Here is a 12,242-nt window from a genome sequence, read left to right as displayed (position 1 = left end):
GATTGATCCATGAAGTCACATTTGTACTGGCAACTATGCCAAATAGGATACAAGATTGCATTTTCAACTAAGGTTTGTACACTTATCATGTTCGTTTAAATACAGTTTGTATGTTTCTCTTCCACGTGTGGTACAGGCAGGTGGCCTATCGTGTGTTTACATGGTGGCTTCATGGGAGGTTTGGATACCGCGTTCGACGAGTAATGCCCGCCTGTGTCGTTGGTGCCATTCGAACCAAATTACCCAGTGACAGCAGTCAGTACAGGGGATTTTGCCACACTGTGCTACATCCAGAAGTATACAATTTGTAGTACATTTGTGCCATCAACATCAGCAACAAAATAAAATAAAAATCCTCGCTCATGAATAGTTGTTTCAATTTTTCATTGACTCAAGGACACGCTCACTTGTCCTGGCAGGGCTGGCAGGGTGGGAATGGCCAAGGTGCCAAACACCATGTACACTTCAAAGTTATCTTCTGCGCAGGTGCCATTGCTCACATGGCCTCCTCAGACTTCGTGTCTCCGGGCAGGCTCCCCTGAAGCAGGCCGCACCCCTGCAATCCACATAAGTGTGTCTCCATTCAGCAATGTCCCGGCCCTTTTCTGCATGCCTCATGCCCCTCCACCCCCCTCTAGTATCAATGGCTGTTCACACCTGTGGCCGTCCCCTCCCAATAGGGCTGGCAGGGTGGGAACGGCCAAGGTGCCAAACACCATGTACACTTCAAAGTTATCTTCCGCACAGGGGCCATTGTACACATGGCCTCCCCAGACCCAGTGTCTCTGGGCAGGCTCCCATGAAGCAGGCAGCGCCACTGTAATCCACATAAGTGTGTCTCCATTCAGCAGTGTTCCAGCCCTTTTCTGCATCACATACACACCCACTTTTCTAATGCTTTATAAATCCCTTGATAGTTATCCTGAGAACATCTAAGAGCACGGGAAGTCAACTGGAGATCGGGCTACCTGGTCTCCTGCTACTAACTACCCTGCTTGCAGAATCCAATTGTTTGTTAGTCAAGGTAAGGGCAGGTCACCTAATCAGCTCTTTCTGATCTCAAAATCTGTATCTATTTCGAACGAATGTACCTAGTAGTGTAATGTTGATTCATCTCAATGACTTTACCTTTGTCTACTGTTTAAAGTGTTGTGATCTCGATATAGAGCAAATTTTGCCAGTGTCAATTGTGATAGAATAGCATCTTTCTCGAACCATGTCTATAGAAAAGTTTGATATAATCCCATCAATCTCATGTATTCTGTAGAATTGGTTTGTAATTATGTGTACTTTTTTTATACAGATTTTCCAAGAATGCCTCCTTGTATGGTTTGCGGTTGCGGTTCTAGGGGCCATGTTAAAATTATGGGCACTATCATGCATAAATTCCAGACGAATATCGATTTAATAAGAGAATGGGTTTGACGTTGTGGATTTCAAGTGGACGAGCTTGAAAGTAGAGTTGTGGCTGTCTTGGGAGACAAGAGGGCTGATCGATTCTGCATCTGCAGCCTGCACTTTACCCCGGATATATACGACCAATCGCAGTACACAAAAAAGCATCGACTTAGAACGTCTCGAAATTGCTTCCCAATGGAATTCCAACTCTATTCGTGCTCACGCTACCTCAGGTGAGTCCCGGATGATGAATTGCATATTTGTCATATTGCATTACTTTGTAACTATACCACATTTTACTAAACATCTATCCCTGGTTAATGGAGCATTATAGAAAGTAATTATGCCCATAGAAAACAATGCCATAGCGGTCTTCAAAAGAAGCATAATCTTTTCGTAATCGCATGCTTGACATGTCCTTTTTTTTTTTAGGAGAGCATACTGACTGGAGTACAGACCCTCGCAAGTGACGACAACACTGACCCCGGGGAAGATAGTGATTCTCCCTGCTATTGTGGATATTGTGAGAAGCCTGAAAAAGACCAAGGGAAGGGGGTCATTCTCTTGGCACTTTGCTTTATTTGTGAACTGAGACCTTTTCAATCTGGAACCTTGTGTGCTGCCTTTGAAAGGGACTGCAACCTGGGGAAGTTAATCATTCCATCTGGAAATATTCTCACCAGACTACTGCAGTGAATGTCCACTCTACAGAAGAAGGGACCCTTTTGGTTACAGACATTCTGACATATCCCTAGTATTAAGTTGAGGCAGGGAAACCACTCTTAGTAATAGGGCCAGGTAGGGTTTTTCCTTTATTTTTCTCACTAATAAAAGTCTTTAGCAACAATCATGCCACCTGTGTGTCAGTCTCCTCCTTCCACACCCTTACACTACCTTTCCCATTGGCCCTCTCCATCTAAAGGAACATGGGCACCTCTGAACAAGCATCCCTCCCTTTTGCAATCCCCTATGGGTCAGTCCTTTACTGTTCAACTGCTACACCTCCTCCCTCGAACAACTGATCTCCTACTTTGGTTCCTCCTCTCACCTCTCTGTGGACAATACACAAATCATATTCCCCTACCCGATTCTTACTCCTGATCTCTCTTCACTAATATTTGCTTGCGTATCAGAAACCCCAATTTCTTTTAACACTACCTAAATGTAATTTTTCCTTTCTACAAGGTGAGTGGTTTTGCATATAGTGCAAAAGGGGAGGGATTGTAGAACCATCATCGATTTCTATCATTTTCTCTTCTGTCCTTTTTCAGGCTTAAGTATTGCATTGCTTTATATTTCTTCCATTTCATTCCAGAGGTTTGTAACTATTCTGTTTCTGCATGGATATTTATCATACAAATGCATTTCCCACGAATAAACAGTAATATGAGACCATGATAATTTAAGACCCCTTTAATTACAGTTGCTGATACATATACATGACATTACAGCCATGAGTGATTACAGTCTGTTTCAATGAGGCCGAATGGCATTAAGATGCTGGGACTATGTACTGCTGACTCCGCAGCGGGGTTTGGCAGTGGAAGACTGTACGGGACTTGTACTCACCAACAATAAGGTGATTCAATACAGAATATGGAATAGTTGAAAGATACTTACAGACCCAGCGGAAAAGGGGGCAGCAGGTAGTCCCAAACTTACCGCAGAGTCTGGGTACTTTGAGAAGATTCTTGTTATGTGATCAGGCACAGAAGTTGCATCAGAGAATGATGATAGACTAATGGAGAAAAGGAAGATGGGATTCGTGGGACTCACTCCTGAGGCAGTGAAAAGGTGCCTTCCAAGGCCATACAAAGTTTTCCCATAAATAGATTGCGGATTGGGTCGAGGTTGCTGCTGGAAGTTTTAAAGGGAACATGGTGCTGGTTTCTACTGTATTGTATTGCAATGTAATAAACAGACTCTGTCCTAGCAACCCTTTGAAATAACTTTTTATAGGGTCTGATTATTTACCCTAAGTAATACAACTTCATGCCTCCAATGCCCCACTACTTCTTTCACCCTTATTATTTCCACCTGATGTACTATCCTCCCTTCCTTAAGGTATACAACCTGGGGTAGATTTTGACAGTAATCTCAACCAACAACTTTACTACTATTGCCCTGATACATACAGTAGTAACAGACTTACTATCAGGAAAGTCTGCCCCATATCACTTACAGCTGTACCAACCCCCTCTAATGATCCTGGCACTCAGTCAACTTGACTATTGTGCCAGTCTCCATCAAGGCTGCCCTCTCTACCCCCTGCTTAGCAAATTGCCCAACTTCAACACCCATACCCTCTACAATCTTCACCACTCTCCCCACCTCTAAATGCTCCATGCCAGTTGGTTCTTCTTGATAAACGAGTCCCTCTTCAAATTCCTCCAGCTTGTTTTCAACTTCATGCACTTGAGCTTGGACTCCCCACCCCCACTTTGCTGACACTCTTTTCCGTTACTCTCCTCATGCAACCTCCACTCTAGTATCCCCACAATCTCTCCACTCCAGATATCCCTGCGTTTCCTCTTGCTTTTTCACCTTGTCCATCCTTGCCCGACATGACTGAGTTCCCTTCATGCCTGTGTGAAAAACGCCACAACCATCTGAGTCCTTAAATCAGCACAAAAGCTTCACTTCCTCAAACAGGAAGGAGCACACTCTACTGACTCCCTCCTCCTACCCGACTTCCCAGTATTTAACCCCATTCCATACACTACCCTGTACATATTCATTCACCTCGGAAAACTCTTTATCAGACGTCTTTTTCTGTCCCCAATTTCTGCACTATCCACTCCCCACCATCTACCAGTAATTTACTCGCTACCTTTCCCTCAAATGTACGGCACCTGAATCAGGATTGCCGAGATACGTTTTCTTTTGTAAATGTTTCTGTGAGAAACAGTTGGTTCCCTCAAATACAAAACCCCAAGGAAGAATGCTCAGGCACATGAGTCAGTGGTAGTTGCCGGTTTAATTCAGTTTAGTTGAACCTCATCATTTTTTTTTCTTTTCTCTTTTGATACAGATGAATAAACATCAATCTTTCCATTTTTATATTAAATTTCATAGACATATTAAGTAGTCACATCATCAAACATAACACATTGAACAAGAAATTCTTAAGAAGTATTCATTAATTTAATTTGCTGCTAAAGAGACATGTGTCTAAAAATAAATGTGCATGTGGCACATATCACATCATCCTGAATGTTAAATGCTACAGTATTTCCACCAAGTTCATAATTAGAATTAGATAGGCACAGTATAGAAACAATGATTAAAAACAATTGATACCATATAACATTCCTCAATCAATTTAGTTTAAATGTAACGAGAACAAACATTTTATAACTGCTATTCTAACTGCTACACATTTAGAAGAAAAGATTTCATGCCAAAAATATCTGGAGTAAGGATTTTGAGATGCATAAAATATTTTTTCACGTAAAAGGTTCGCTTATGGCTAAGTTTATGACTTTCTACTAATAGATGTTTCAGAGATTCTGCTTGATTTGTCGCTTTACAAAAATGACAAAAATTGGCCGCCTTAGGAACCTTTTGCCACTTAGCTAGAATCTTGTTTGTCGGCCGCAGATTGAAGCCAAAGCGTAGAAATGTATTTCTAAATGATGAAGATGGAAATCTCAGCAAATAAGATTCAGGCGTGCAGAATCTTTTATGATCAAATAGATTTTTCTTAAAGTCTGCATGATTTAAACATGCTTGCCGTGTGTTAATCCAATCCTGCCGACTTAATTTTTCTTTAGCTCGAGTTGGGTTGGTCATAAGCAGATCTATTGAGATGTTGGTTGATGTTAGAACCTTATTTAACTCTGACTTCAAAGTTAAGATACATTTGTTGTTAGAAGTTTGTAACTAGTCTGATAGTATTTGCAATAGAGTGTTTGCTTTGGAAGCGATCACACATTTTCTATACAAGGTACATGCTTTCCATATATAGGCACTATGCAACAATAGCAACCCCAATTTGTGTCTTATTATCGGGATTGGTTGTCCTTTAGGAAGAGAAAGTACACGTCTCAAAAATAGACCTTCTAGCTTACTCCAAAAACAAATCCGATTTCCAAGGCTTAGTCTCTGCATCATATATTATTATGGGCACAACCTTTTGGTTATAAAATGTTAGTACTGATGAACAGGAGAATTTGCCATACTTGGCATGTATGATTTGAGCCTGTCATATGGCTGTAGTTAATTTGGATTTAATCTCCAATTATACGGGAGATCAGCAATGTTATCATTCGTGTTTACACCTAGGTATCGATACTCATGAACAACTTCAATTGCTGTTTTGTGCATATACCATGTGAATCTTCTCAGATCTTTTTGTGCCTTTCCGCACTGTATAACCTTATTCTTATCTACATTTATAATACGCTGATTCTGTGCTGCATATTCGGTCAATGCATTCAGCAGGCCGTTGGGAGTCTTGGATAATAAAATGAAGTCATCAGCGTAAAGGAGCCACGTGATTGTATGGGATCCCAGTTTGGGTGAATCGGATCTAATGGTGGCAAATCTTTCTTCTAGATCAGAAATAAAGAAATTGAATAGGGCTGAAGCCAAGACACATCCCTGTTTAAGCTCTCTAGAAGTAGATATTGGTACTGATAAATCGCCATTCGATGATAAGCGAACCTGAATCGTAGTATTTGTGTGTAAAAGTTGAATTAAAGTGCTAATGGGATTGGGACATTGTGTTTTATATAATGTATTCATTAGCAGGTTTCTAGAGACCGAATCAAAAGCTGACCTGAAGTCAATGAAGGCTATGGAAACCTACTATTGCACAGAGCTGCAATGAGCTTTGATAGCACTGATCGTCATCAAATTAATGGAAGTGCCCAGCCCAGCTACAAAACCTGTTTGGAAGGGATCTCCCTGATTGTATTCAATTGTCCATTTGTTGAATTCTCTCAGTATCAAACGCGCAAACATCTTCCCCGGGGCGTCTAGCAGGGCAATTGGTCTATAGTTGGACGGGGATTGTCTATCACCCTTTTTAAAAATAGGTACAACTATCGATTTTTGCCATGACAAGGGAAGAGTTTTTGTGTCGAGGATATGATTAAAGATGGTAAAAAGAACTTTTGACCAGACTTCCGGAAACTCTTTAAACATTGCATTATTGAGGCCATTCGGCCAAAGGGCTCTAAAGGAACTTGATTTTTTTAATGTAAAAGGCAATGTCCTCTTCATCAAACTGAAGATACATGTTGGCAGTTGAAGCTTTTATCAGGGAGTAGTTAGTAGGTAACGGAAGAGCATATAGGGAAGAAAAATATTCTTTCCATTTTTGTTCTGATACTGCATTAATTAAGAAAGGTGTCTGCGCCAGATGATTGGCCTGATTTAACAAATTCCATACTTGAACCAAATTCTTTATTTTGAGAGCATCTAACATGCATTCTCCATCATGTTGTAATAATAAGGCTTTATACAGTTTTTATGGTGTGCAGTCATAATGTCGACATCAATAATGTCGACAGTCAAAATGTCGACAAATTAATGTCGAAAATCAATAATGTCGACATACAAAAATGTCGACATTTTACATTAATGTCGACATTTTTTCGAAATGTTGTATAAATAAATAAATATATATTTATTGTTGTGTTGTATGTGTTGAGTATGAGGGGTGGGGGGTGGCAGGGGGTATTGGGTGAGAGGGGTTGGGGGGGACATCCCCATAGTAAATGATATTCTTTTTATTTATTTGTTTATTTATTTATTGAATAATAAATAAATAAATAAATATATAATTACTATGTGTTGGGAATGAGGGTGAGAGGGTGGTTGGGGGGGGTGTGGGGGGGTGTCAGGGGGGTGTTGGGTGAGGGGGGGTTGGGGGGGACCCCCCCCCATAGTAAATTAGACTCTTTTTGGTTATTTATTTATTGAAAAAATAAATAAATAAACAAATAAATAATTAGATTGTGTTGAGTATGAGGGGTGAGAGGGTGGTTAGGGGGTGTGGTGGGGTGGCAGGGGGGTGTTGGGTGAGGGGGGGTTGGGGGGGGGACCCCCCCATAGTAAATGATACTTTTTGTTGGTTATTTATTTATTGAAAAAATAAATAAATAAATATATAAATAATTAGAATGTGTTGCATATGAGGGGTGGGAGGGTGGTGGTGTGGGGTGTGGGGGGGTTGCAGGAGGGTGTTGGGTGAGGTGTTGATAGTGTTAAGGGTTTATAGTCATATTGTCGAAAAAAAAATGTCGACATTTTTTTTTCGACATTATGACTTTTTACATTAAAAGTATAGAATGTCGACATTATTATTTTCGACATTATTTTTTCGACATTTTTGTCTGTCGACATTTTTTTGTCGACATTATGACTATAAACCAGTTTTTATATTGTATCTTCAGCAGTCTAAGCGCCGCTGATCGAGCTGAAGGAGGTAGTCGCTAGATCAGCCTCTTGTCCCTTCGATAGACAATCTTTTTTGCATGCAAATCAGAATCATATTTATGTGTGTGTTTATAGTTCTTCCTCACCATCCTAGATGAAGATTCTTTAAAAAACTGCAATGCTGCAACATATTACTCCTCCCTCCCAAATAGACCCTCAAACTGATTATTATAATTCGATTGAATGCACTCGTTTAGATCCTTTAAGGAGTTTTCGGACCAACGAAATCGATTACGGCCTCCAGAGAGTTCACGAAGGCCATCATAATTGGACTTTGTCGAGTGATCCTGCATAATCCAGGACCATGTTAATGAAAGCATCTCATGATCACTATGAGGTTGGATCTGGATTTCAAATCTATCCGCAGAGGCAAATAGACTTTTGTCTGTGTACACAATCGATAATGGTTTCCAAGTTCTGATTCCTCCAAGTACTTTGAGGAGGTGTGTCCCCTGTGATCGCCCCATTGAGCATCCCTAACTGTCTTTCTTCCATGAGAAAGTGCCAACGGCATCTTAAGGAGTTTTCGGCCGTAGTGGCAGGAGTACAGTAATGGAGATTAAGATCTCCTGCTAGAATGGTATGAGCAATTATCGGATCACTCGCAATAAGATCAAAAACCTCTTCCATGTTCTCGAAGAATTGGTTGACTTCAATGCTCTGATGCTGCCAATAGATGTTAATAACAGCTATATTTTTGGAAGGAAAAATTACCTTGACTAGTTGAATATATAGATTTGGGGAAGCCCATGGATGGAGAGAAATTCCAGATTGATATTGGTCCTCTTGAATAATCACTGTAGATGAGTGTAGTGTTATATCCAGCTGTGTCACAGGGGCCTTGTCGGAATGGGTGCTGTAGATTGACCCTTCTGCTCGTCAGCTACTGCAGACACCAGCTCATCTAGTGGCTGGTAGCTTAGAATATTGGTCGAAATTCTATTGATATTTGCTTTCCTATTTTGTGAGATGGTCGCATATTTCTTGATTACAGCTGACTTGGCTGTTTCAATCTGCTTATTTGGAAGAGTTAATGCTCATGTGAATTGCTTCGAAGCAGAATGTGGTGTTTGAGAGGATGACAGTTTGATGTTCTTAGTTTTTTTAGTACTTCGTGAGGGTTTAGGATTTTTTTTTTCATGTTGGGGTCAAAATTGGTAAAAGTTTGTTTTTTTAGACCTGAATTAAGGGCCGTCAATTTGGAGGTGGCCTGTACAAGTGATTGCGTTGTATCAACCCACAAAATGTCTCCATCAGAGGCATTAATACCGTTATTTGAATGATCAATTACGGTGGAAGCCTGTATGGCGGGCCTTATTGTACAGTTGTCTTTGTCCTTCTGCATACTGCATGGGGACACGGAATGAGCAGTATTTACGACTGTCATTGTGTGTACTGAAGCGATATTTGGGTCTTTTATAGAAGATATATGCAGGCAGCATGATACCTCTCGCTGTAATAATTGGGTAATAAGCGTGGTCTGATAGTTGACTTTACTGTCCAGTACTTCAAACAATTTAGTAAGAGACACAAGGGCTGTGTTTATGCCTGTTAAAGTAATATCTAGATGCTGGGAGGCATGAACCTGACTCAGAGGGTTTATCGCAAAATTGTCTAAAGGAGCCTCACTAGTACCCCTAGTGTAGGTTTCTGGGCACCTGTGTGTGGCCCACAGAGCAGGGTATGGGCTGGTGGCAGTTACATATCGACTTGACAGTGGGTCTGGGCATCCTCCATTTTTGGGATAGCCAGGCCCTGCCATATGAATCAATGGATTGCTACACAAAGGCAAGATGGCCACTGGTGGCTTCTTGGTTTCCTCTGCCTTTCCCCTTGTTTATCAAAGTCCTGAGAAGCCCTGACTCTGTTCCTTACCCTGAATGGCTGCTGGATGGATGGACTATATATGGCTCTGGGGCTGCCTCCTGCCAGACTGGCTGGAGCCTTTCTAGGGACTGTTTGTTGTGGGTATACCCTTGGGGTGCAGCCTGAATGAATGGAGTGAGGAGTCAATATGCATTATGTGTTGTGGGTGTCTGCTTTTGGTTGTGTGGCACAATGCCTGAGCCAGGCCAGACAAACTGGAATGAAGGCAGTGCAGTGCTCTGAACGGCTGGGGAGTTGCCCCCAATCCACATCCTGTGTTATGGGTGTCTGGTTTTGGGTGAATGGCCTGTGAGCCTGATTGGGTGCTGCCTGCATGAATGCAGGTGTGTGTGATTGGCTCGCTGGGCCTGGCTCAGCCTGAGTGAATGGGGAGTGTTTTGTATAACAGGGAACCTCACACTCATCTCTTTGTCAGAAGCTGAAACAAAAAACCTGAAGCAAGAAGCTGAAGTAATCTTAGGCTTGTATCCTGGGTCAACTCTTCACCAAAATCCAAAGGCTGCTTTGCTGAACCAGAGAGGGCCTGGAAGGTGACCTGTTCCCATAGCTAGAAGGGAACATGGTGCAACTACTGCTCTTTACCAGTGGTGTCCTGGAAGCCAGTTCTGTGTGCCTGTTGTCCAGAAGAGGACTGGCTGGACATTTTGAAGCGAAGAAGTCCACGTGTGTTGCCCAGGGTCTGGAGGACTGTTCGTGACTGCTGGAAGGCAAGCTGCTGAGTATCGCCCATAAGGGATACCCTGGTAAAGTGCTGCCCGACACCTGGAGCTGCAAAAGTTCCAAATAACTGAAGAATCCTTCAAGGGGCACTGCTGCCATGACACCACTTTTCCACACTAGGGAAGATCCGGGGTCGCTGCCTGCAGGAGTGTCCAGCATGGGTTTCTGACCACCAATCCATGAGAAAAGTGTCCCGAGGGTCCAGACTTGGTTAGGGTCAGCAGTCCAGTCCTGTGGCTGTGTCCAGGTCCCCAAAAGCCATCCTGAGGTCCAATCTGAGGCTGGAACACCGAGGAACTGAAAGGCAGTGAACCGCAAAATCCCGAAACCTGACACCTTCTTCTACCACTGCACCCGTCGCTACCGAATGTTATCGACGACCACCAAATGTCTTATCTTTTTCATCCAGGTCTTGCCTAGGTCCACAACAAATTTCACCTACGTGGAACATCCACAGCCTGCGTAAAAAAAAAAACGACATAGGGGACCACTGAAATAGATCTGCATTGCTGCCTTTCCAAAAATGCTTTGGTCCCTTCTCCTGCCCAACCCCGATATCCCAGCGGGTCCCACTTCTAAGGGGGGGCCCATCCTCAAAGGGCATCATTGAGGGAAACCAAGAAACCCCATCATGTCGGCCGGGAGGTGGAGGATGGTGGGCCTGGACAAGGCTGATTGTGGGAAACAGTATTCTGACATTTTACAGGGGTGCTGGAGTAATATATGGGGAGACACCAGTATCACGAAGGTGGCATGCAGACATATATTGGGGTCAAAGGTATATATAATGAGGTGATAAAAGATGGCAGACCAAACATATAATGAGGGCACTAGCAATAAGAAAGTAATTTAAAGTAGCACTACTGATACAGATCAAGGGAAACAGTGTTATGAAGTGAATGCAAGTATCACCAGAGACATATTTTGTAGTTATCAGAGCCAACAAAGTGATTTAAAGTTGTGATGCAGACATCAATTGAGGTATCAGCATCATGAACGCAATCTAAAGTGGCAATGCTGGCCTAGATTATGTTTGTCAGCATGATGAAATTAATTTAAAGTGATAATTAGGGGATACCTTATTTAAAGTGGTAGGCTGCAGATGCCTGTACACACCACCAGATTGTCATGTACTAAATGGGGTGTACAGGGGTATGGGATTGGGGGAGTCAAAGAATCATCTTTCAGGTAAGCCAGTGACTGTATAGGTAAGCCTCAGCTGTGGCACCGTCTGGTGACTTTTTTTTATTTTGAACCAGCATGGTGTACTCTCAAGTTAACCAGTTGTATTAACTAACCTTGCTTGTTTGCCCAACATATGGTCACATCAATTTTACATGAACACAGTCGGCACATTTGAGTACTTGGTGGTGTCAAGAGCACTCTCTTGCCCCCTGTGTATGGCTGGGCCATGACAAGCTCTTCGTATTTCTTCCTCTTGCAGGTGGACGTGGTTATTGTTCATTACAAAAACATTAGTGCAGGGCTATTCACAAGCCTAGGTTGGTGCAGTTTGTTTCTAACCAATGCACCCATCAGAGAGCTTGGTAGTGGCAAGAGCTTGTCCATGCATTTTGGATGCTTATTTATGGCAAGCTCTCTGTAGTTATTTCTCTTACAGGTGGATTTGGATTTCAGAAAATCCTGGGAATTTGATACTTCAGGTCAGCTAAATATACTGCACTTTAAATCCTGTTGCGTAGCTTTAGAGGACAGTAATGAGATTACATCACATTATTTGCAGTTTTACAAAAATAAAACATTGTTTGACATCACAGACATACAGACCTGAT

General features: G+C 42.2%; 1 protein-coding gene across 3 annotated transcripts in view; it reads right to left on the bottom strand.

Annotated features, from left to right (window-relative positions):
- The window catches only part of DDX11 (DEAD/H-box helicase 11), a 1,292,375-nt gene that overhangs the window by 167,040 nt on the left and 1,113,093 nt on the right, over nucleotides 1-12,242 (bottom strand). The gene's annotated exons all lie outside the window — the stretch shown is intronic.

Source organism: Ambystoma mexicanum, chromosome 12, assembly GCF_040938575.1.
Source record: "Ambystoma mexicanum isolate Mex_15411 chromosome 12, UKY_AmexF1_1, whole genome shotgun sequence".
Lineage (NCBI taxonomy): Eukaryota > Metazoa > Chordata > Amphibia > Caudata > Ambystomatidae > Ambystoma > Ambystoma mexicanum.
This window is presented reverse-complemented; position numbering and strand designations above follow the sequence as displayed.